This window comes from Sapajus apella, unplaced genomic scaffold (genome assembly GCF_009761245.1).
Source record: "Sapajus apella isolate SASKATOON/1434 unplaced genomic scaffold, GSC_monkey_1.0 scaffold163, whole genome shotgun sequence".
Classification (NCBI taxonomy): domain Eukaryota; kingdom Metazoa; phylum Chordata; class Mammalia; order Primates; family Cebidae; genus Sapajus; species Sapajus apella.
The window spans coordinates 1-22819 of NW_022437103.1; the positions used below are offsets into that span (position 1 = coordinate 1).

The window sequence follows — 22819 nt, forward strand, 5'->3', positions numbered from 1 at the left end:
AATGTACCTCCAGAAGAATCCAGTGGGTCCAGAAGCCCTTTGGATGACGGTCAGATGCTCCTTTGGAGCAGAGATCATAGCAGCAGTCACCAGGTCTGGAGAAGTCCTTACAGTTCTCATGGACAAAACTTTTGAAAACATCTTAGACAAGATCTTGTCTCTGCTGGTTTTATGATCCTCTGCAGATGGATCCATTCTCTTGTTCTCAGTCATCTTTCACTTCCTATCAGTTCACTTCAGGTCTCTCATGATCTCAGACGGCAATAATTTTTATCACCTCAGCCCATTCATATGTGTTTATCTCTTTGGGGATGAGGGGACAACTTCACTGTACTTAATTCTACTGGAGATGAATGACTAGGTTTTAAGACATGAGGATCACAAATTATCACCACATATCATCAGGGCAGAGAATAGCTACCACCTGTGGCTAAAAGCAGATAACTCCATTTATTCTGGAAACATTCTATCTTGATTATGGTGCCAGTTACTGTGAGGGACTTCCCTTTCTCCACTTGATTTTTACAAAGTTTGAGTCTGGACTGCTAACATTCTACTTATTTCCAGGTGAAGGAACTGATTACACCATCCCAGTCTGTCAGAGCACTTGCCCCAATACTTCCACTTTAAGAGTTTTCCACCTTGTCCAGAGCTACAGTCTATTAATCCCCCCATTTTCTCTTTCAGGAGAATGAACAACACATCTCACGTACATACCCACACACTTCTTCACCCAAATACCAAACACAAAAATCCAAGCTGTCTCTTTCCACCTAAGCAGTCACTTTCTAATAATTGCCTTAAGCTCCCTGACTTGTGGCTTCTCATTTCTCTGGCAAAATCTCATCCCTGAATGAGCCCCACTTTGTGTTGGCTCAGTGACACCACTCAGCTGAACCAGAAAAATATCAAAAAACAGTCACAGGTATGATCACAAATTCAAATTTCTTACACAACAAATTGGCCCTAAATTTTCCAAAAATCAATAAAAGGTTTGTATCTCCAACGACACCATTTTTTCTATGTTCTTCTAACTTTTCGACCAATCCTTTCTATGTTCTTCCTTTATTCAACTTCTCTCTTCTGATATCTTGCCAAATCAATTAAGGAGAAGATATCCCATTAGGTAATAGCAGATCATCATTCCATCACCTAAGAAAATAATATGCACAGAATGCACCCACCTCAGCTTTCTCCCCCTCATCATGTCAGAAAAATCATCCCTCCTTTTCTCACAAGGCAAATCTGAGATAAAAGATTTAGATGGCCTGTGATTCTGGCAATTGGGGAGTCCATGCAGGCAGATTATTTGAGCCCAGGACTTTGAAACAAGCCTAAGCAACTGAGGGAAACCCCATCTCTAAAACAAATATAGATAAATAATTAGCTGAGGATGGTGGTGTGGTGGCACATGCCTGTAGTCTCAGCTACTGAGGGTGGGGGGCACTGAGGTGGGATGATCACCTGAGCCTGGGAGGTTGAGGCTGCAGTGAGCCATGATCATACCACTGCACCCCAGGGAGGGCAATGGATATTTTTAAAAGGTTCTTCTCTGTGAAAAAAATAATCAGATAAACAGGTGGCCATGAGGCTCAGGATGACTCCAGTGCAGTGCACACAGTTTCTCCTTAAACAAACCAAAGCTTGACTCAGTGTAAATAAAAGGAATCTTAAGCTTAATCAGTCAGAAACCGTCAACATCTACCTAGAGACTTTCCACTGTAATTGTTGTATTTGACCGAGTATAGAAAGTTATCACAAGACAAAAGTATGCCAGATTGCAGGGTCATTTATTTATGCCGGCAACCACAGAGGACTCACGTCTCTCCAACCTGTGGCGGCAACAGGAGGGTGCCACGATTTTTTATACCCGAAAAACCACCTTGGGAGTGGGGGTGAGGGGCAGGGATGGGGATGAAAAGGCTTCAGACATTCCGAGGGCTAGTGGATTCTGTAAATTACCTCCTGGGCAGAGATGAGGGTGGGGGTCTCCGGACATTCCAAGGGCCAAGGGGACTTTTGTCATTCCGTTTGTTACTTAAGTGGTTTACAGAAGTCAAGATAAACATTTGTTTACACATTATCTGGTTAAGGTGGAAATCACAGACTTTAGTTACTTATTACAAGTCACAGGAGCCAGGATGGGACTAGCTTGGGCTGCTTAGTCTGGCAATTGCCAGTAAGCAAGGGCTAGCAATTCTGGCAGTTACTGATAAGAAAAGGTAAGCAACTTTACATAGTTTTGAAGAACAAACAGCAGTTCTATTTACAGAGGCCAAGGACAGTAGTTATTGTAAGGAGAATGGGGCAGCCATTTCAACTTATCTAAAAACAGTTTTGCATTTTATAAAATAGTTTTGCTCTGGTTCTGGCTCTAGGCCAGCACAATATCACATAATGATCCAAATGAGACCACTGCTGCACTTTAGCAGATCAAGCATTTTCTTTTCCTTCTACATTCACAATGTAAGTCTTCCCCCGCCCTCCCGAATCGTCTTTGTTGGAGCTCTGAGCTGCTTGTAGCCTGGGGCTGCCTGGTTTTAAATTTCTGAATGCTCAAATATACCTCCTAATGTTTCAGAGTGCCTAATCATGTCTTAACAGCTCTCATGGTTACATCATTCTTTCTAGATCCTCAAGTTCTATCTCCTTCAGTGGACTGATTCTTCAGTATGTTAACATGTTCTCCTCTACCATCGTAAAGACTCTCCTAATATGGGCAGTTTTTACAAAACTACATATACTCTTACCATGTGATCCAGCAGTTACACTCCCTAGGTCTTTATTCAAATGACCAGAATGCTGATGTCCACACAAAAACCTGAACACAGATGTGTATAGCAGTTTCTAAAACACCTACCAAAACGTAGGAAGAACTAAGTTGTCCCTCGGTAGCTTGCTGGGAACCCAACCGTGTGAATACTTGCAAAGCAAGTTTCACAAGACGGGTGGTCGAGCCCAGACACAGGGACGTCTGATAGAGGGAAGTTGAGATAAAGTTGAGTCAGGAACAGAAAAAGGAGAATCCTGTTAAAAGACAACCAGATGGCCTGCAGTCATGAGGAACAATGTCTGGACGTAGATAAGTTTTATGATCACAAGGAATGTCCACTACCTTTTATGACCCCTGATTGTGTATCTGCCATCCTTATTGTATAGAGCATGTGATTTAGTGATCTGTTTTTTCTCTTACACTGACATAAACCAGAGCCTGAAAAATGTATATAATCAGGGCCTTTGAGAAATAAAGTTGTTGTTGGAGCACTGACTCCTCAACCCTCCTGACCCCGCTTTCCTGTCTATCTTCTTGCTTTCCCACGCACCCCCCACTCAGGTTGGAATCCTCTTGCTGGTCGAGAGTTCCTGGCAGTAGCTTAACTGATAAATAACACTGTGGTATATTTAGCAAATGAAATATTAATCACTTCTAAAAGGAAATGAGCTATTGAGCTATCAGAAGACACTGAGGAATGTTAAATGCACATTACTAACTGAAAGAAGCCAATATGGAAAGCTATCTGCTCTACGTTTCCAAGAACGTAATGTTCAGAAAAATGCAAAACTATGGAGACTGAAAAGATTAGTGGTTTGTGGTTAGGAAAAGAGAGAATAAATAAGTAGAGCACAAGATAATTACCATAGTGAAAATATACTGCAGGATATCATAACAGCTATGATGACACATTCATTATACATATACTTGTTATGCATTTCTCCAAACCCTCAGAATGGGCGTCATCAAGGGTATCACTCTGGGTGATGATGATGATGTGTCAGTATAAGTTCATGACTATAACAAATATTCTACTCTGGTATAGGAGGTTGTTACTGGAGTGACCCAAGAGTGTACAGGAATCGAGGGCATATAAGAACTTTGGACTCTGTACTCCATTTTGCCATACATTTGAAACTACTCTTAAAAAAATGTCTATCACATAGCCCTTTTCAGGTCTCCAACTGGTCTGAGCCAGTTCTATTAAAGCTCAAAAAACACTGGTTAATAAGCTAGGTCTTACCCAACTGACAAGAAAAAGCAGGAAAGACCCAGCCCAAGAGAGTATATTCCACATGCATATACAGGGAAACTGGAGGAAGTCTGGAGGCCCTTTAGCCTGTTCCTGAGCCCGTTGAAACTGCAGATGCAGTCACAGATGCCAGGGGCACCAATGTGAATCAGCCAGCATCCAAGGCCACATGACCACAAATGTGCAGAATCTCCTCTGCAATCGGTAGCTAAGGATGTTAGGCCATGACAGGTCTAGGATGGGAGATGAACTGAGAATAGATTCTGTAGGCTTTTGTTGCTTCTTCCTAGCCCCAAGCATTTCACTCTCTGCTCTTGCCACAGGCAGCAGGGAGGCTTCCTGTGAACATCATCCCCACAGCCTACAGTTGCATCACTCTCAGCCTCTTACATCCTCCTATGGCAGTGTCAGTCAGGACACCCAACCCTGAAAACTCAAGGGTCCACACATGGCCAACATCACGTCGGGGTGAACAGGCCCCCTCCTCTGATCTGCAGACAAATGTGCCCTACTTTCTGGCCCTCTGCCAGCAACTGGAGGCTCTGGAAGTTTCCAGACACACAACAGTCTTTTGAACTGCAGGCTGCTGCCCCATCCTATGGCAGAGTAGACCTTTTCTCCACTAGACTTGGCCTGTTACCCTGTTGAATGAAATGTCTTTTTAACACACAAACTAGTGTTCTTTGGCCCTGACCCCATCACATGGTTTGTAGGTACAAAACAGTCCCGAGTAAATACCACCGAATTGAGGCCTCAGGCCCTAGAGTTTGCACATCGGATCTGCTTTCAGAAAACATCAAGGTACTGTTGGAAAGTCTACAGACTTTATGCAGAAAAACAGAAATGAATATAAAACAAGTGATGAACACACACACACCACACACACACACACACCCCCCATAGTGACTAACAGGATCTCCCTCCAGGGGATTTGCAGAGAGGGGAGCAGAAAACATCCCAGGGGTCTTTCACAGCTACTGCCTTGAGCCCCATTTCAGACAGTACTCTCTAGACCTGTCTAAGCCCAAGCACCACCACCGTGATATGCAGGAGCTAGATTTCTTACCTGAAATTCAACATCAAGAAACAATCTCTTCTACTTAAAACTGATAGGAATATCCGCAATCAACGTCCTCATTGGCAGGGGTGAAGCTGGGGAGTTTCTTAAAAACTGAGGCCTCTGCCTACCACCAAGAGAACCTGGAATTTTCCATCTGTGCCACAAAGTTCAAATCACTGGCCACTGCCCCAGTGTATCGCAGTGTATGGCAGATTAGACCATCTCTCCATCTCATGCCATTAAAAGGACACAACCGGTCATTATGTACCTCCCAATAAGAAAACACCACCACCTGGGAAGTTTTGCTGAAAAATAAAAATCAAATTTAAATCCTATGCAACTGCTACATGTTTGATCCATCAGGTAAATATAACCATGTGGCTATTTAAATTCATCTTAATTAAGATTAAATAAAATTTAAAAATTAGTTCTCCCGTCTCACTAGACACATTTAAAGTGCCCAGTAGCCACAAGCAGCCACAACCCACACCTCAGATATACATTCCAGTCATCACAGTATTTCTATCAGTAATGCTCCGTACCCATTCACAGAAAATACAGGAGGGCCTGAGACACTGCAGAGGGATGCAAAGCAATCCTCAAAATCCATACCATGAGAAACTCTATAGACGAACAACTTGGCTTCTTAAATAAAATGTAATAAAAAAAAAAAAATTGGAAGGAAGATTGTTTACTAATGATTTTAAAAGACAGACGGAAAATGCATAATGACAATCAGGTAAAAGTAAACTACGATGCTTATGGAAGCATGGAAGAGGAAACCAGGAGAAAAGAAAAGAGTCGCAACAAGAGGCTGGACCACACCTCCTTCCACAGGGAGGAAGAGGGCCCTGGCTGGTGTCCCAATCAAGCAGCAAAGCTTGATTTCCCAGCCTGAGTGCTGAGTACAGGGGTATACACCTTCTGGCAACCCATTAAGTTAAACAATTGTTTTTATGTGGTTTTCTATATCTGTATTAAATTTCACCATTAAAAAACAGTTACATGAAATCTCACAAAGAGCATTAAGTGTTACCTGGAAAATTACAATAGGCAGAATGAGAGCAATTGGGCCTCTGTGAGAAGTGACACCTAAGCCAAACTGAATTGACAAGAGGACAGCCTTTGGAAGATCAGAACATTCCAGAAGAGAATATAGAGAAAACGGGTGATGAAATGGCTCACTCCTGTAATCCCAGCACTCTTGAGAGGGCAAGGCAGGAAGATCACTCTAGCCTAGTGTTTGAGACTAACTCAACACGGTGAAACATTGTCTCTACAAAAAAATGCAAACAGCAGCCAGGCTTGGTGGCTCGTGCCTATAGTCCTAGCTACTCTGATGGCTGAGGTGGGAAGATCCCTTGAGCCCAGGAGGTCCAGGCTGCATTGGGCCGTACACTCGTGCCACTGCACTCCAGCCTGGAATGTAGAGAAAGACCACGTCTCAAAAAGGAGAGAGAAAGAGAAAAGGCCTAGGAGGAGGGTAAGCTGTGTGGCGTTTGAGTACTGAATTAATTCTAGTGTGGCTACAAAGCGGTGAGCTGCAGGAAGAACATTTACAGGTATCACAGATTTCTGGATGCTTACAAATAGCAGAAACTATAAATGTTAACTCAGGGATGCTACATATATCTGAATGATAAGACACAAAATACATCAGATGTATAAAAATTTATGTGTGATGCTTCAAAATAAAGATTGGCACTACTGTTCATACTGGAAGCTGAACCTGTCCTCTGTGGGCTGTGCAATGAACTAAACTCAGAATGTGTTATTGCTTAGAATGTATGAACTGTCCACCGCAGTATCTGGGAGGATGACCTGTCATCCTATAAAAATAAGAAACCAACAACAGGTACGGAATATTGACATCAGATAATCTTATTCTAGAACAACTCTCTAATAAATCAAATGTATTTCCCAGCGTTACGTCCTCTAAATCCCAGTCATGGGGCACCTCCACAAGAAATCTGAAGCAGTCCAAAGAGTCGGCCTTGTGCTTCCACGCTATCAGGCTGGCTGACACGAAACAACCCTCCAAGCTCTTCTCAGGTATCATAATCTTCTTCATTATCTTCTGTCACTAAAGAAAACACCATGGCAGAAAAGTGAGAACAAAACCTACAGCCCTGGAGGACTCATTGTTTTCAACCAGTTAGGCCACGATTCTTCCAACTCAGGAACCAAGGGCCTCTGTCTGTGGTGGGTACAGCAATGGCCACAGGTGAGTCAGGCACTGAGAGGGCAGGTCAGCCACAGGTAAAGAGAGGCCAGGAAGCTATTGCTCTACATGTGTGGGGGTTCCTGCACTCCTGCATGGCAGCAGCTAAGCAGTTGAGCAGGACTTAGAATATTAGGGGTCAAGGAGGGAAGGGACATTTAAAAGCAGAGCTTTCAATTATTAAAGAAGAGCTCTAAAGAGTGTTGAGCCTCTCATCACTGAGAGTACCTAGCCAAAAGCTGAACGAAAATCAGTACACAACAACCCTCCCAATTCAGTGTGCCGAGCCCAAGTGTCTCACCATGTGGCCTTGATCTCATCGTGCAGTAACCAGGGAACACAATGTAAAGTTCACCACTCTATGTTTATTTTGACATTAATTCTGCCACAAAGAACATATAGGTATGTTTAACAAAGCATAAAATCAGAGGACAAGGGCACAAGGGAGAACAAAATGTGTTATATGGGGTTCTCATTCTCAGAAAGGAACAAATAAATACTTTTATGGGCAGAAATATTTTTCTGGCACTAAATTCTACAAAAAAGTTTCTCATGAATGACTTTTTAAAAGGGGACATGACATGATGCAATGGACACAACTTGCATCGAGTTTTACAGCAAACCCAGGAGTGTACTTCACAAGACCAATGTGTGGTCCTCGTAAGCTGATGATTAAAGACATCTGCCAAACAGGAAATGTGACGGCCAGCAATGATGGATGTCAACAATACCAGCCCAATACTCCAACCAATTCCCTATCTCCTTTTTAGAAAATAATCAGAGAAACTGAAATGTTTCCAGCTCTGAACCAGAATTCTTTACCTGTCCCATAAATAAGCTTTTGGCGGTTTGGAGCTGCTTGTTGCTGCCTCAGAAAGGCCTCAGCGCCTTTCTGGAAAGGTCCTCCTTCCACTTGAGGGCACCCGAAATGAGGAATGTCAACCTCCAGTTAGACTTGTTTATGTGTCTATCCATCCCGAGATCCATCCACAATGCAGCAATTCGAGTCAACATAATCTCAAAATCAACAGACTCCCAAATGTAGACATTCCTTTGGGTACCACTTCAAGAGTCAAGTTCATAGCAGCAACCAACTAAATTTAAGCTTACCTGAGGGTTCTGTGGAATCATTCTTCTCTTCCTTGCAATCTTCTTCTTCTTTGAGTAAATCTTCTATATCACTGGTCTCATCAATTAAGTTTCTTCACCCCAGGTTCTGACCACTGCCTACTTGAGAAGGCTCTGAAACCTTTTTCCTAAAAGTGTCCTCATTTTCCAGGTCCTCTTCCTCTGCACTGAGTGAAGAGCTTTCTTCAGATTCATCTTCAGATGCAAATGCCTCGTCAGCTGTGCAATGCCCAGAGATAAAAGAGGTGAGGGCTGCTTTCTTCATCAACAAAGACTTCTCCAGATTTACAGGATCACTCTGGAGATTAGCTGGTGACAGCTCTGCTTTACTACCTTCTCCAACAGTCTTTGATCCTGAAATGCCCCTCTCTCCTGCAGTGCAATCCTCTTCCTCACTGCTTTCCCCAGCTTATTCCACTTCCCCTTCTGCTGAGCTCCCCTCAAGCTCATCATCACAGTCAGCAAATGCTGGCAAATCTACTTCACTGTCTTCTTCCAACTCCTCAAGCTTCCCTCGTTTGATGCCCTTAGCAGTCATATACTGATCAGTCACCTCAGCGTTTTCCTCCTCTTCTGCTTCCTCATCACTAGAGACGGGTTCCAATCTGTCATCTTCAGAAATTTCATCTTCTTCATCATCACTATCTCCAGGTCCATCTTCATCTGCAAAAATGGCTTTCTATCGCATTCGATCAGTTACAAGCCCATTTGTTTTTCTTCCTTTGGCATCAACAGCCTACATTATTACCAAGGAAATGCAAAAGAATTCAATTTGCAGGTTCATCAGCAAATCTAGAAATGACAATACAGTCAATGAAAATACAAAGAAATAGAAAATGTCAAAGAATTGTTTAGGATGACATAGCAGAGGTAAAAATGACCTGATAAACATTGGAAGAGTTAATACACAAACTCAGGCATGGTTCCCTAATACCACACTTCAAAAAATATAGAGAGAGAATAAATGAATAACCCTTTAAAAAGATTAATCTAATTTTAGAAGAAAACTGCTCAAAACGGAAGTTAGTGTTTTGTAGATCTTTTGGAAACCTCATCAATTTCTAAGCTAAAAGCACATGATCCTTAAGAGAAATGGCTAATTCTAGGCCCAAAGTAGAAAGAAGATAAAATGAGCCTGGATCCTCTCGTTCTGTCAGAAAGTAAGACATGCTCAAAGACTAACAGAGACAGTTGAAAGGTCATAGGAGACAGGCTGAAGGCTCCCGCAGCCAAATCTGGGACAGCACAGGCATCAGAAAGAATAATGATAGTGATAGAAAATAACTCATGGAATAAAACGCAAGTGCATTAGTCACCAGTGATACCGAAATAAAGGGGAGAAGTGAAAGTTCTTTGTTAAAAATTCCAGCTAACAAACGTAGGAGGACTGACAGAGGAAGAACATCCATTTCAAGTCACCAGTGCCATAACTGATAACGCAGAATCATCAGGCGGCTAAAAATCACAGGATGAAACACAACTGCATCAAGCTGTTTAACATAGCACAATATACAAAATTATAAAAACATAAATTAGGAACAACTAAAAATCGTACCATAAGAGATGGGTAAGTTAGAATACAGCAATAATAGGCGAGGCTAATCCAAGGATTTTGGGAGGCCAATGCGGGAGGATTCCTTGGGCCCAGTTCTAGACCAGCCTGGGCCACATAGTGATACCTCATCTCTAGAAAATAGTTAAAAAAATTTAGCCAGGAGTGGTTGAAAGGACACAGGAGACAGGCTGAAAGCTCCCGCACTCCTGCAGTCCCAGCTATTTGGGGGGCTGAAGAGAGAGGATCACTTGAGCCGGGGAGTTCAATGCCGTGGTGAGCCAAGATCATGCCACTGCACTCCAGCCTGGGAGACAAAGTGAGACCTTGTCTCAAAAACAAACAAAAAGAATACACCAATAATAACAAAATAATGATGACATACAGACTGTATAGAAAAAGAAAATGCTCAGAATATAGAAATAAAATTATGTATTTAAACTGTAACTATATTAGAAGGCAATATTCTTGTAGACAAGGATGACTACAAGGATATGCAAAAATGAAAACAGCTCATAACACTCATTATAAAAGAGTGATCTTTCAGCGAACACTTCATATCTGTCAGGCACTGTGCTAGGTAGTTTATGCATAGTGTAACAAATTACATACTAGATAATCTAAAAATTTTCAGATACATTTTACTGGGAGTCATAAATCAATACAACAAAACCAATGTTTTACAAACATCCACTATGTATAAAGGCATACAAATTTCCAAACCAGACTGAAAAAGAATTCACATAAGCCACACATCTGTGGAAACCTACCCACAGGAGATAGTACAACATGATCTAAATAAAATTTTCAGAGCCAAGGCATGTGGCTTCTGGACAGCCACAAACTCTCTGGCTCTGCTCTAGTGTTTTGGCCACCAAAAGAAAGCGAAGTGGCCTCAAGTCCCTTAAAAAACAAAAAGGAACCTATGGAAAATGGCATAGTATTCGAGGAATATTTGAGGTCTGTCGAAAAATGTATCCTGTATTTTATTTCAAGTAAATACTTTCTTGTAATGTCAGGTAAGTGAAGAGCCCTCAGACACATGCACAAAGAAAGAAAAACAAATCAACCTAGAATGAATCCCACCGAAATGTGTTCTGATGGCAGAATGACACATCTTCTGTAATATACCTTTTTACTAAAAATAGAAAAAAAGCAGACTTACACTTGATTATCTATATCCTCTGACCCAAGTGGCTCAGAATCAGAAAACAGCATCACTCAACTTGAAGCCATCTTGGTATCAATGATGGAGTGGGTGGAGACGAGACTCTGGACCAGCTCATAAGTGGACCCCACCTCATCCTGTCAAGACCACCAAGAAAGGGTATGTGAGGAAAGCACAAAGATCCTGGAAAGACACTGCTTTCACTCAGTTTCTCAAAATTATCTTAGACACATTTCCTGGGAAGCTTTCTCAATGTCTCAAAAAGCAGAGAAGAAAATCTTCACAACAAAGCTTGAAATGGATCCCCATCTCCATTAAACTTTTCCAGTGTTCTGGCAGTATATAACCTGATACTCTAAACAGCTAGCTAGAAAAACCTCAGTTCCAATTGTACAACAATGCTAGCTTTTCTAACATTTTAAAGTAAACCTGATTTTAACCCAGTACAATTCAACTTCAGAACTGACAAATAAACATTTGAAACCCACTTTAAAATACAGAGGAGGAGACCACTGTGAATGAGAAAAAGGAAAAACCAACGAGAGCTGGAAAGCACACTGATTTTGTAAAAATGGCAATGGGCCATGCAGGCGCCACACCGGCAGCAGTGCTCGTGCTGGGGCCATGGATCAAGGAGGCATGGAGGACAGGACTCTTCTGCTTGGTACAATGAAAAAAAGGTATTCTTTTAATTCTATAGATTTACAATATGCATTTGGGCCTTTATTGTAAGTACAAGAGAAAAGTCTTCAATAAGTAAAAGCTGAGTACATTATTTTTGTGATTAAAAAATAGATTCAGAAAGAAGAATGAGAGTCAGAGCAATGAATCCTGTCTCACTGATGCCCCAAAACTGTGGCTGCCACCAAGGTCAACATAGACAGTGTCTTTGTCATACAGCACACCCCCAACTTCAGAAAGAGGTACATAAACCAGTTTCTCCTTCTCATCTAAACAGAACTTCTTCTGTTGTTCAGGAAGACACAAGGGTCTGCGAGGAAACTGACATCGCTCGCGGCAAAGTCTCTCCTACCCCTAGAAGACAGGCCCCTTTTAAAAAGCCAGCTTCCGCTAACAAGAAGTCAGTAAGTATCTACTGTTGACTGTGGGGTAAAATTGTAGTCCAAGGGCTTAAAACATTTCACTAAAGGAGGGCACTGCACCAAATCAGAACAGTGCCCCTCTAGCTACAGGAGAAGACGGATTTGATAACACAGTTGCAGGCCTACACATCGCTGGGTTACTTTTCAAACCTCCAGCAAGGCCATCTTCCCTTGTGTGGTCATATTTCAGTTTTCCTGAGAAATCAAGCCATCCCAAGAATCCTATATGTAATTCTAACATGTTCTAATAACAAGACAATACCTGGCATGTGAATCTGCCTTTTATTTTTTAAGTGCGCTCTTCTTTACCATAAAGTGACACCTGCTGGTCACATTTGATATTTGTTTGTATATCCTCTCGGTTTGTCAAATCTTCCACCCTAGTAAAATAAATTCAGTCATACAGCAGAAATGAATGTCAAAAGTTCCTATACCTCCTTTCATGTTTCAATGACTCACCATACTCTTGTCCGCTAAGGATGTCATTTAGAAAACTAGAAAATACAGAAATAAGGAAGCACCATTCACCATCCACCAGAGGAAAAGAGGCAGACATACCACTGTAGGCTAAAAGTGACATTCATTCTATCACACCAGACAGGGAGATGATATCCACCTGGGGTCAGGGAAGAGTGAAAAACATATTCAGAAAATCCCTTTCTGGAAGAGGGTAGGCCTGTACTATGGGATTTTTACTGTGATGTGGATTCTGGTAGATGGAAAAGGGTATTCCAGGATGAGAAAGCCACATGAGGAAGAGCACGAAGGAAGGAAACTGAAGGCACACACAAAGAACTCAAGCCATGGACACAAGGCAGCATCACTGAAAACTGACACTGAACACAGGAGGGAGCCACATTCTGTAGCCTTAAGTGCTTCCAAGTCCTCCCATTTTCCTAAATACTTCATAATTTACTCCCAAAGGCACAGCATCTTGGAGCAATAGACATTTTCCATCAACTACACTTCTACCCCCACTATTCAAATAGGCAAAACATAAATTCTATCACTGTTCTTTTTCTAGCCTTTTTAGCTTTGAAATATAAGACCCATGAAGAAAAAGTTTACAATCACTTTTTACCTGTCTGCCAGGATATAAGGGTGAGAAGTTTGCCATGTGAGAGGCCTAAACTTCATAACTGTAATAAAAATGGCCCAGATTGTCAGTTTCCTCATTTTGATATTCTCCATGCACCACTCCAGAAAAGTAGAACAGCTTGGCACTCTAGACATTAAGGGAAAACTAAAAATTATATTTCAATTAAATGCTTGTCAAATACTGCAGCAAAATAAAAGCTCTAAACAAGAAGCAATCCTAAGAAGGGAGACTTCCAGCAAAGTACTGAGACTTCCAGAGCCTCGCTGGCTTCTTTCAGGACTTAGAACCCCACAGAGGCAGACTGCTCTGCAGCCAAGCAGAGGTATCCATCTAAGAATGGTGAGGAGACGGAGGTGAGGCTTCTGAGCACAGAAATTGTTCTGGACCAGCTCAAACGACAGGTGGAATATCTTCACACCACATCTAATGACACAGAGTGCCAAGGGACAAGCAGCCGGTTGTAGGGTCAGGAAGAACGGGGAGCAAACAGTCCCTCAGCTGCCAATCTTCGTCATCTAAGCCAGTGTTACACCCCTAATCCACACACGCACCTACACACCTAAATCCACATATTTTGTGTGCCTCTGCATTCTCAGGAGGCTTTGACAACCCAGAGCAGGGCAATCCACACAAGCTAGGCTAAATAAATTATGGTGCATCCATAGGATGGATTAAAAAGGAGGCAGAACTACAGTACTTACTGATTGTATACCTCCAAGATGTATTACATGAAAAAAGCAAAGCACAAAACTGTATAAAATAAGCTACCATCTGTGTTTCTAAAGGGTGGCAAGTGTGTTTCTATGCATCTAGAAGGATACTGCTCTGCAGGGATCTGAGAGACCAGCAGTTAGAGCAGGGAAAAAGAAGATGTGCATCATGTGTATCCTGCATTACAGTTAGAGTACTTTACCAAATATGTGTCTTCCTTTTGAAAATCTTAAAATGATTTACATAATAGGTATCTCTCTCAATGATGGCTAAGAGACTGAGAAGGGTAGCAGGGAGGGAGGGACAAAGAGGGACAGGTTAACAGGTACAAAAATACAGTTAAATAGAATAAATTCTTGTGTCCGAGAGCACAATAGGGTGACTATCATTTATTATATAATTCAGAATAACTAAAAGAATGAAATCAAAATGTTCCTTATATACAACTATTATGTATCCATAATAATTAAAAATTTTAAAATGTAACAGCATCTCTTAAAATATACGTCTTCAAAATTAGAAACTTGCTACGTTTTAAATAAAAGAAACAAATGACTTTTATAAACTATTTAAATCATTTCAAGTAACAAGATTTAGTAAGCTTGCACGACATTAATAACACTTATTTGTACTAATAGTAGCATTACATGTTCAAAATTTAAATGTTATTTAGCTTCCTAACATTACAATGGCACAACTTTAAAATCTGTATTACTTTTTACTTTATATTTTAGGAGTCTTCCTGGGCCAAATTTGTAGCTCTTTGTCACAAAATGGCTCTCCAGTAAAAACCAAATAAAAATGAAACTCCCAAGGCATTTGTCACCCCACACTTCCTAATCAATATGGCTTATTTTTTTCTAATTTATATTTTATTTTTGCTAATTTAAAAGATAGTTTATTATAGAGTATCAGAAACAGTGAACATTATCATTTCCATAATCAAAAGTGCATGTACATTTTACATACACTCAGTACTGTCTAGATTTTCTGTTGATAATCTCTGACCACTTCTGCAGGGCAATTCATGTACTTACATTCACATTAAGGATGAAGGTTCTGGAACCATTAGGAACAAGGGTCCCACCTTCACACAAGTTACTTAACTGTTGGGAGGCTCTATTTCATCTTATGTAAATTACACATAATACCGAACTCACCTCAAGGGTTCATGTAAGCTAAATTTTTAGAAAGCAGTGAGCACAGCGCCAGGAAGGGTCTAAGAAGAAGTGATACTTACTATGATACATTTTGTACATATATACATATGCATGTTAATGACTTCTTATTAGCTGTGTTCATTAAAGGTTTTCTCCATCCTGTGATTTGCTTTTAGATTTTGGAATATATTTCATTGTGTACATTCCATTTTTATTATTAATGTAATAACATTTACTACTATTACTATTATCATCAATTCAATCACATGAACTGTAACCCTGATGATGACCATGATTCCTTTAATAATCACAAAATACTCTTTCCTTTATCAAGGGGTAAATAACCTATCACACGCTGTAAGTCTCCATCCGCACTCCAGGCTGTCCCTGCTAAGTTACCAGATTTGCTACTTTAACCAGATCAATCATCATTTTAATGTCACACCCACATTCAAAAAAGGGTGAGTCTGCACTTTTAACCTATAAGTGAAAAGATGAAAATTTTACTTTAAAAAGACTCTGGAGAAACTTTAACCGTCAATATCTCATTTTCATTTTAATTGCATCTGCTAAACACCATATATGTTTACAGGAGTGTATCAGAAGTTCATTTTTACAGGCAAAAACTAGTAACATAAAATAAGTTCCATCCTGTTTTTCTTGCTGTGTTCCAAATTGAAATAATATCAAGTCTACCCAGGTGAATAAAAGTGCTCAGAGAAAATCCTGACTGGACAGACTTTGTGATAACCATGATCCTGCTGTTCAGCTGCAGGCCAATGTCTTCGTCTCTAACAAAACTTCCTGTATTCCTACTATAGCCAAAAATATCCTCAAACGTGATACAATGGAATATTCATAACAATAATTATTTCTAAATTAACGTAAAAAGAAAACAGTCAAAAAAATACGGGTTGGGCACAATGGCTCATCCCTGTAGTCCCAGCACCTTGAGAGGCCAATGCAGGCAGATCCCTTTAGCCCAGGAGTTTTGAGACCAGCCTGGGACACATAGGGAAACCCCAACTCTACAGGGTGGCAGGGAAAGGAAGAAAAATTAGCCAGGCATGGTGACATACACTACTCAGGGGGCAGGACTGCCTGAGCCTAGGAGGTTGAGGCTGCAGTGGGCTGTAATCACACCAATGCACTCCAGCCTGTGCCATAGAGTAGGACTCTGTCTCAAAAAAAGGAAAAGAAAATATGGATGCTCCAAAGATAAAGAAAAGCCCCAATCCAACTATATTATTGCAATAACAAGAGATTTCAGATTGTACATTGCCATTCTACCACTGGAAGCTTGTTTCATTTTCCCTCAAACTTGGAAAGGTCACAATCTCCCAACACAAATTCTCATAGGAAAAAGAGAAAACTCTCACTTCCACCAGAATGTGGCTTCATCAGGGCAAGCGTGGCACATAGGAGGTGCATTCTACATATTAAATGATGTCTTCACGGTGACCAGGCCTGCTAGGCCCTTCCAAGGAACATACTTGGCAAAGCCATAGGGCAGTTAGGATAAGATATTTATCACATCCTTACCTCTGGGAACTTACACATTTTGAAGCCATACCCAACTAAGTAAAAGCATTAAGAGAGGTAGCATGATATGACAATATTTAACATATCCCCCTCAAGAAAACAACAAATACATGCATTTCCCTCAGATGACAACAGCCACGCCAACTGTGTCTATGGCAGCACCTCCTACCTGACACGACTGTCACAGGGCCTCAGATCTCGGTCAACTTCTGCTTGGTAAACTTCTGATGAGGCACTGTATCAAAGTGGTCTTTCCAACTTTTAGAGGCCCCATCACCATTACCACTATTGATGGGGACTCTAGTGGAGTTCGATCAACCACTGGAATATGATGCTTCTTTGTCTTCAAATCCTGAGTCCTATTCATGGAAAAAAAAAAAAAAAGTAAACTTACTTTCAAAATAGAATAAAAAATATCAACAACATAAGTAGACTTTTTATAGTATACTTATAGAGAGTACTTTAATATATTAATTAGAGAGTACAACAGACATTATATAAATATGCTAACTTGTCAATTATTGGCTTGATAACTTCCGGTCCCCATCTAAATAACTGCTGTTCAATAAGATGTAACAAGATGACTTCAATAGTATAGAGAATTGAAAATTAAACACTCCTTAAATCTGACTGTTTTATAAGTGACTTTAATAGTTTTTTAAAAAAAACGAAAAGGTAACTACCAAGGCAGTGCATCATAACGGACAAGAGCAGAAGGTGTAGAGTATATGTGACTCTCCTACTTACTGGTTATATGATTGGAGGTAACTTGTTTTCTTGACCTCAGTTTTCTTATGCATAAAATGAGGGCAAGAATGATTCCTACTCTGGTAAGGCTGCTGGAAGCATTTAGTTGAAAAATGTTTAAAGTATACTGTGAGGCATATCACAAGGACTCACTAAATAAAGTTATGGTAGTATTAAATATTGTAATTTTTATACTTTATGTTACAACTATGTAAAACATATCTAGCGGGAAAAAACACACATCACCATAGAAACAGTTTAAAGCTTAGGAATAAACAGATTCTATGAATTCTTTTATCTTGAGCAAGAAACACCAACCAGTGTGCAGATGCTGAAGGCAAGGCCGCTTCTATGCGGAAGGTTTCCCACGTTTTAGTGAAAGCCACACAGCATGCATCTCTATGTCCTTTGGAGCTGGACTAGAGTCGTGAATCAAAACGTCACCTGTGAGAGGCTCCTTCTATTTAAAAAGAATCAGTGCAAGAACCACCAGACTGCAGCTAAACATACCAGTGAAAGGATCAAGCCATCTGCACAGTAGACTGAACTGCAAAAGCTCTGGGATTTCTCTTCCGGGCATCTTCCTCGTCTCCTAGTTGGAGATCCTGCAGATGCCACTTCTTTTTCTTTTCAGCTTTGGGCCCACTGTTTTTCTGTGTTTCTTCTGGTCCTTAGCCTCCATAGTGGCTACTTACCAATAACAAGTAACTATAACCTGCAAGGAAGAAGGCTGAAGTAAGGACTGGGAAAAGCATTTTACAATCCAGGCAATACCCAGGGAAAAGCTGTAAATTTCATTTATTTATTTATGAAGAGATAATGTATTTGTTCACTGAACAAGGGTACAAACTGCTTAACCATCCCCAATTTCATTTCTCTCTGTCAAACTATAAATTAGATGAGTTACCTCTGCTAAGGTTACATTTTATGGTTAAGTTACTTTTTATTCATCTTAAGGGTCAACATCAGCACTATCTATTTCTGCAAGGATGGAAATATTCAACATCTGTACCTTTCAGCCATTTAGCCATTCGCCACAGGTGGTCACTTAAAATGTACTCAGGGCAAATAAAAAAATGAATTTATTTATTTATTTATTTATTTTTTTCTTGAGACGGAGTTTCTCTCTTGTTACCCAGGCTGGAGTGCAATGGCGCGATCTCGGCTCACCGCAACCTCCGCCTCCTGGGTTCAGGCAATTCTCCTACCTCAGCCTCCTGAGTAGCTGGGATTACAGGCACATGCCACCATGCCCAGATGAACTTTTGTATTTTTAGTAGAGACGGGGTTTCACCATGTTGACCAGGATGGTCTCGATCTCTTGACCTCGTGATCCACCCGCCTCAGCCTCCCAAAGTGCTGGGATTACAGGCGTGAGCTACCGCGCCCGGCCAAAAAAATGAATTTTTAATTAATTTCATTCTAACTCTAAATAGTCACTTGTGGCTACCATACTGGACAGCTCAGACCTAGACATCAACTGGACTAATGAAGTGATTTCTTAACTTAAATTTCAATAAAAAATGCAAAACATTTTTATGAACTTCCAATACGATCGTAGTATTACTGTTAGTACCTGTTGACTCTGTAAAAACTCCTAAAGCACAACTCATCTACATACTTTTGAGAAACAGCAGCATCTCTATGTGTGAGAAATGACTGGTTCTAGATGATGGCTGGAGGCCCCATGGACTTAACAGAGACCCTTCTAGTAATTTTTGAGCTACCTGGCAATCTGTGGCCAATAAATTGGTAATCACGGAATTAGTCAGGTTTATAGGAAATTGGAGTACATAATTGATTTTTTTCCCCATTTATTTATTTTATTGCATTTTAGGTTTTGGGGTACATGTGAAGAACATGCAAAATTGTTGCATAGGTACACACGTGGCAGTGTGATTTGCTGCCTTCCTCCCCATCACTTGCATCTGGCATTTCTCCCCTTGCTATCTCTCCCCAGCTCACCACCCCCCACTGTCCCTCCCCTATTTCCCCCCAACTGACCCCAGTGTGTAGTGCTCCCCTACCTGTGTCCATGTGTTCTCATTGTTCAACACCCGCGTATGAGTGAGAACATGCGATGTTTGATCTTCTGCTCTCTGTCAGCTTGCTGAGAATGATGCTTTCCAGGTTCATCCATGTCCCTACAAAGGACACAAACTCATCGTTTTTGATGGCTGCATAATATTCCATGGTGTATATGTGCCACATTTTCCCTATCCAGTCTATCGTTGATGGGCATTTGGGTTGGTTCCAGGTCTCTGCTATTGTAAACAGTGCTGCAATGAAGATTCGTGTGCACGTGTCCTTATAGTAGAACGATTTGTAATCCTTTGGATATATACCCAGTAATGGGATTGCTGGGTCAAATGGAATTTCTATTTCTAGGTCCTTGAGGAATCACCACACTGTCTTCCACAATGGTTGAACTAATTTACACTCTCACCAACAGTGCAAAAGTGTTCCTATTTCTCCACATCCTCTCCAGCATCTGTTGTCTCCAGATTTTTTAATGATCGCCATTCTAACTGGCGTGAGATGGTATCTCAATGTTGTTTTGATTTGCATTTCTCTGATGACCAGTGATGAGGAGCATTTTTTTCATATGTTTGTTGGCCTCATGTATGTCTTCTTTTGTAAAGTGTCTGTTCATATCCTTTGCCCACTTTTGAATGGGCTTGTTAGTTTTTTTCTTGTAAATCTGTTTTAGTTCTTTGTAAATTCTGGATATCAGCCCTTTGTCAGATGGGTAAACTGCAAAAATTTTTTCCCGTTCTGTTGGTTGCCAATTCACTCTAATGACTGTTTCTTTTGCTGTGCAGAAGCTGTGGAGTTTGATTAGGTCCCATTTGTCTATTTTGGCTTTTGTTGTCAATGCTTTTGGTGTTTTGGTCATGAAGTCCTTGCCTACACCTATGTCCTGAATGGTTTTGCCTGGATTTTCTTCTGGGTTTTTATGGTGTTAGGTCTTATGTTTAAGTCTTTAATCCATCTGGAGTTAATTTTAGTCTAAGGTGTCAGGAAGGGGTCCAGTTTCTGCTTTCTGCACATGGCTAGCCAGCTTTCCCAACACCATTTATTGAACAGGGAATCCTTTCCCCATTGCTTATATTTGTCTGGTTTGTCAAAGATCAGATGGTTGTAGATATGTTGTGTTGCCTCCGAGACCTCTGTTCTGTTCCATTGGTCTATATCTCTGTTTTGGTACCAGTACCATGCTGTTTTGATTACTGTAGCCTTGTCGTATAGTTTGAAGTCCGGTAGTATGATACCTCCCGCTTTGTTCTTTTTGCTTAGAACTGACTTGGCTATGCGGGCTCTCTTTTGGTAAGCTTGATTTTTAAAAAGCGGGGCAGGGTACCATTTCATTCAATTAAGGTAATGCATTAATTCCATTTAATAAATATTGGTTTCTGTCTACCATGTGCTAGGCACTATCTGACTTGCAGAGGGAAATCCAAACTGGTATCTTCCGTGCCATGCAATAAGGGCTACACTAGAAGGCTGCACTGGAGCACAGAGGTGACTCAGTGCTCCCCACAGGCACACACACCAGTGGAAAGTTTTTTTTTTTTTTTTGAGGCAAAGTGTCTTTCTGTCTCCAGGCTGGAGTGCAGTGGCAAGAGCTCAGCTCACTGCAACCTCTACCCACCAGGTTCAAGCGATTCTCCTGCCTCAGCCTCCTGAGTAGCTGGGACTGCAGGGGCGCACCACCATGCCTGCTAATTTTTTTGTATTTTTAGTGGAGACAGGTTTCACCAAATTGGCCAGGATGGTCTCAACCTGTTGATCTCGTACCCACCTGAGCCTCCCAAAGTGCTGGGATTAGAGGCATGAGCCATCAAGCCCGGCCCAGAAAGTCTTTTATCTATCACCAGGATGTCAAGGAACACTGGCCAGGAGCTAGGAGAGCTGGGCACCAGGAACATTTTTGAAACGGTACAGCTCTGTGATTTCAGAGATTATGTTTCTTCTCTACTATATTTTAGTTCGAACTTGTACTAATGTTTCTCTCCCTATCTTTCTTCTTGATAAGAAAAGCACAATTTGGGGTCAACTGATCCAACTCAGGTCTAAGTCATCTGCCGGGACCCCGTCTACAGGAAACGAAGTCTCCCTGCCACTTTCCCTCCACGTCCTGTCATTCTCCCAACGATCCCAAGACACCTCCCGCAGATGCGAAATATGCCGTTCCTCGGGAGCAGAGATTACTGGGATGACCGGGGGACGACATTCCCACCCGCACGATTCACGATCCTCCCAGTGCCTCAGACGCAGAGTCCCCACCACCACCTACCACAGCCTGCGGCACTGACCCAGCTCACAGTTTGAACTGCTCAGGTCGGAATGGAAACCACCGGAAACGGAAATTCACTGTTGCGCAGACTCCCAGAGGGAAACAAGAAGAGAAAAAAAAGAGAAGGCCGGGGACGACTTTCAGAAGAGAAACGGAAGAAAGACTCGTGAACAGCTGAGTGTGGGTGCAGGCGCCCTCCTCGAAGTGCGTTCCGCAGGTCCACATCTCTGCCGATTCCTCCGACCCTACCCTTGGAATCTGAGGCCTCAACTCCCACGGTGGGACTCCCCAGCAGCATGCACCACGCTTGCCCGAGTCTTTCCAGAAGGCCAGGGCGGCTGTGCGACTCTAGGGCATTCCAAAGTAATCAACTCAGCAGAGAAGAGCTAAAAACTCAGAGATTACATCTCACATACTGTGACTGGTCAAGTCACTTAAAAAGAAAGGACTGTTCTCATTGGTTAATCTCAATAGGCTGAATCACACCCCAGCATCAGTACCTGTAGCAAGCAGAAGTCAGAAGCCAGAGGCAGAAAGCAATCAGATACTCAGAGAAAGCTTGGCGGGGAGGGACGTGCGGGCCATAGGGGGAGCAGTCTGTAACAAAGGAAAGACAAAGTCACCCCATACAACCACTCATCAGCTTATGACAGCAGGCCACATCAACCACAACTGTTTGTAGCCTGAGGTGGCAGCATTCTACATGCTCACATCTGTGCTAATACTTTCCTCCCCCCTGCTCCCTCCCTGATGGCTCTTTCCCCATCCTCCCTGACAGCTGTCACATTCTAGAGCTCCTCTTCCTCCACCCGCTCTTTCATTTTGGTGATTTGGTGTTTCCCAGTTCAGTCTCTTGATGTCTTTCTGTATTATCTCATCCTATATGCACTCATTCCTCTACCCAGTCCCTATTCTTGACAAGCACACAATCCAGTGGGGGAGACAGATGTGTCACTAGAATAGGTACAATACATCACAGTCAATGCTGTGAAAGAAATATAACAAA

At 41.6% G+C, this 22819-nt stretch overlaps 1 pseudogene; it reads right to left on the reverse strand.

Annotated features, from left to right (window-relative positions):
* Positions 1 to 7651: 7651 nt before the first annotated feature.
* LOC116542150 lies at positions 7652 to 22813 on the reverse strand (annotated as a pseudogene).
* Between the last annotated feature and the right edge of the window lie 6 nt (positions 22814 to 22819).